Raw genomic sequence first — 4,333 nt, 5'->3', positions numbered from 1 at the left:
CCCAGTTAGAGGTGTCCAGAGCTCTTAAGCACACTCTTTTGCTTTGGATCACGACTTTAACCACTCAGTCTCAAGCTTTTCACTTGGACCTGCATGACACAAGCACCAGTCTCTAGGACTATGAAATCAGCAGGGATGTAATGGTCTTCAACTTTTACCAGAACATCCTCTACAAGCCCATAAGCTTATTTTCTTGAATTGTCTGCCATCTCTAGTGAGATTCTTGCAGCTTGCACCTCAAAGATCCCTAGCTTCTCCATTACAGAGAGAGGCATGAGGTTTATGCTTGACCCTAGGTCACACAAGGCCTTCTTGAAGGTCATGGTGCCTATGGCACAAGGTATTGAGAACTTCACAGGATCTTGTCTCTTTTGGGGTAGTTTCTGCCTAGACAAGTCATCCAGTTCTTTGGTGAGCAAAGGGGGTTCATCCTCCCAAGTCTCATTACTAAATAACTTGTCATTTAGCTTCATGATTGCTCCAAGGTATTTAGTAACTTGCTCTTCAGTGACATCTTCATCCTCTTCAGAGGAAGAATACTCATCAGAGCTCATGAATGGCAGAAGTAAATTCAATGGAATCTCTATGGTCTCAGTGTGAGCGTCAAATTCCCATGGTTCCTCATTAGGGAACTCATTGGAGGCCAGTGAACGTCCATTGAGGTCTTCCTCAGTGGCGATCTCTGCCTCTTCCTCCTCTCCGAGTTCGGCCATGTGGGTCATGTTAATGGCCTTGCATTCTCCTTTTGGATTCTCTTCTGTATTGCTTGGAAGAGTACTAGGAGGGAGTTCAGTAATTTTCTTGCTCAGCTGACCCACTTGTGCCTCCAAGTTTCTAATGGAGGATCTTGTTTCAGTCATGAAACTTTGAGTGGTTTTGATTAGATCAGAGACCATGGTTGCTAAGTCAGAGTTGCTCTGCTTAGAATTCTCTGTCTGTTGTTGAGAATATAATGGAAAAGGCTTGCCATTGCTAAACCTGTTTCTTCCACCATTATTGTTGTTGAAACCTTGTTGAGGTCTCTGTTGATCCTTCCATGAAAGATTTGGATGATTTCTCCATGAAGGGTTATAGGTGTTTCCATAGGGTTCTCCCATGTAATTCACCTCTTCCATTGAAGGGTTCTCAGGATCATAAGCTTCTTCTTCAGATGAAGCGTCCTTAGTACTTCCTGGTGCAGCTTGCATTCCAGACAGACTTTGAGAAATTATATTGACTTGCTGAGTCAATATTTTGTCCTGAGCCAATATGGCATTCAGAGTATCAATCTCAAGAACTCCTTTCTTCTGATTCGTCCCATTGTTCACATGATTCCTTTTAGAAGTGTACATGAATTGGTTATTTGCAACAATTTCAATCAGTTCTTGAGCTTCTGCAGGCGTCTTCTTCAGATGAAGAGAGCCTCCAGCAGAACTATCCAATGACATCTTGGACAGTTCAGACAGACCATCATAGGAGATACCTATGATGCTCCATTTAGAAAGCATGTCAGAAGGACACTTTCTGATCAATTGTTTGTGTCTTTCCCAAGCTTCATAGAGGGATTCACCTTCCTTTTGTCTGAAGGTTTAGACTTCCAATCTAAGCTTACTCAATTTTTGAGGTGGAAAGAACCTTTCCAAGAAGGCATTGACTAGCTTTTCCCAAGAGTTCAGGCTTTCTTTAGGTTGTGAGTCCAACCATATCCTAGCTCTGTCTCTTACAACAAAAGGGAATAGCATAAGTCTGTAGACCTCAGGGTCAACCCCATTGGTCTTGACAGTGTCATAGATTTGCAAGAATTCAGCTAAAAACTGATGAGGATCTTCCAATGGAAGTCCAAGAAACTTACAATTCTGTTGCATTAGAGAAACTAATTGAGGCTTAAGCTCAAAGTTGTTTGCTCCAATGGCAGGGATAGAGATGCTTCTCCCATAGAAGTCGGGAGTAGGTGCAGTAAAGTCACCAAGCACCTTCCTTGCATTGTTGGCATTCTTGTTGTGTTCGGCTGCCATGTCTTCTTCTTGTTTGAAGATTTCTGTTAGGTCCTCTACAGAGAGTTATGCTTTAGCTTCTCTTAGCTTTCTCTTCAAGGTCCTTTCAGGTTCAGGGACAGCCTCAACAAGAATGCTTTTGTCTTTGCTCCTGCTCATATGAAAGATAAGAGAACAAGAAAATATGGAATCCTCTATGTCACAGTATAGAGATTCCTTGAGGTGTCAGAGGAAACAAAAAATAGAAGGAAGAGGTAGAAAATTCGAACTTATCAAGGAAGATGGAGTTCGAATTGTGCATTAAGGACTGGTGTTAGTCCATAAATTGAAGGATGTGAGAAGAGGGGAAGAATTTTCGAAAATTAAGCAAAAGATTTTAAAACATTTTGAAAAACTTCAATTGATTTTCGAAAACTAAGAGTGGAAAAAAAATCAAGTGATTTTTGAAAAAGATTTTGAAATTAGAAATAAAAAAGATATGATTCAAAACTATTTTGAAAAAGATGTGATTGAGAAGATATGATTTGAAAAACAATTTAAAAGGATTTGATTTTAAAAATTAATGACTTGCCTAACAAAAAAACATATGATTCAAACATTAAACCTTTCTCAACAGAAAAGGCAACATACTTGAAATGTTGAATCAAATCATTAATTGATAGCAAGTATTTTTGAAAAATGGAAAGAAATTGATTTTGAAAAAGATTTGATTTTGAAAAATTTTGAAAACTTGAAAAAAAAAATTGAATTGAAAACAGAATCTTCCCTCTTGTGCCATCCTGGCGTTAAACGCCCAGAATGGTATCCATTCTGGCGTTTAACGCCCAAAGCTCTACCCTTTTGGGCGTTAAACGCCCAACCAGACACCCTGGCTGGCATTTAAACGCCAATTTGCCTTCCTCACTAGGCGTTTTGAATGCCCAGCTTTTTCTGTGTGATTCCTCTACAGTATGTTCTGAATCTTCAATTCTCTGTATTATTGACTTGAAAAGACACAAGTTAAAAATATTTTTGGATTTTTAATAATGAAGAATAATCAAAATGCAACTAAAATCAAATAACAATGCATGTAAGACACCAAACTTAGCAGTTTGTATACTACTGACACTACAAAATACTCAAGACAAGAGAATTTAAAGATCAGAACAAGGAAATCATCAAGAACAACTTGAAGATCACTTAAGACACATGAATGAATGCAAGAAGAACAAAAACATGCAATTGACACCAAACTTAAAATGAGACTCTAGACTCAACAAGAAACATAAAATATTTTTGGTTTTTATGATTTTGTAAATTCTTTTGGATTTTTCGAAAATTAAGTGGAAAAGAAAATAAAGATATCAAAATTCTTAATTAGAATTCCAGGAATCATTGCAATGCTAGTCTAAGACTCCGGTCCAGGAATTAGACATGGCTTCAGAGCCAGCCAAGCTTTCAAAGAAAGCTCTGGTCCAAAACACTAGACATGGCCAATGGCCAGCCAAGCCTTAGCAGATCATTGCTCCAGCATCAAGATTGATAGAAATCAACAAGCTCTTGTGATGATAAGTTGAAACCTCGGTCCAATAAAATTAGACATGGCTTCACAGCCAGCCAGACTTCAACAGATCATCATGAAACTCTAGAATTCATTCTTAAGAATTCTAAAAAAATACGCAATCTAAGCAACAAGATGAACCGTCAGTTGTCCAAACTCAAACAATCCCCGGCAATGGCGCCAAAAACTTGGTGCTGTTGCCGGATCAAAAATTTGGCACTGATGTTACCGGACCAAAAGCTTGCCGAAAACTCGAACAATCCCCGGCAACGGCGCCAAAAACTTGGTGCACAAAATTGTGATCATCAATGGTGCCATCAACATGGTACGCTCAATTGCAATCTCAACTATTTATCACAACTTTGCACAACTAACTAGCAAGTGTACTGGGTCGTCCAACTAATAAACCTTACGCGAGTAAGGGTCGATCCCACAGAGATTGTTGGTATGAAGCAAGCTATGGTCACCTTGTAAATCTTAGTCAGGCAAACTCAAATGGTTATGGATAATGTATGAATAAAACATAAAAAAAAAGATAGAGATACTTATGTAATTCATTGGTAGGAATTTCAGATAAGCGCATGAAGATGCCTTCCCTTCCGTCTCTCTGCTTTCCTACTGTCTTCATCCAATCCTTCTTACTCCTTTCCATGGCAAGCTGTATGTAGGGTTTCACTGTTGTCAGTGGCTACCTCCCATCCTCTCAGTGAAAATGTTCAACGCACCCTGTCACGGCACGGCTATCCATCTGTCGGTTCTCAATCAGACCGGAATAGAATCCAGTGATTCTTTTACGTCTGTCACTAACGCCCCGCCCTCA

General features: G+C 39.3%; 1 non-coding gene across 1 annotated transcript; it reads left to right on the top strand.

The window, feature by feature from the left end:
• Positions 1–1,481: 1,481 nt before the first annotated feature.
• LOC127743591 (small nucleolar RNA R71) lies at positions 1,482–1,589 on the top strand. The gene has a single exon (XR_008004976.1). It is a non-coding gene; the product is annotated as a small nucleolar RNA R71 (small nucleolar RNA).
• Positions 1,590–4,333: the final 2,744 nt, after the last annotated feature.

The sequence above is a fragment of the Arachis duranensis genome, chromosome 10 (assembly GCF_000817695.3).
Source record: "Arachis duranensis cultivar V14167 chromosome 10, aradu.V14167.gnm2.J7QH, whole genome shotgun sequence".
Classification (NCBI taxonomy): Eukaryota; Viridiplantae; Streptophyta; class Magnoliopsida; order Fabales; family Fabaceae; genus Arachis; species Arachis duranensis.
Note: the sequence above shows the minus strand (reverse complement) of the source record. Positions and strands in the feature narration are given on the sequence as shown.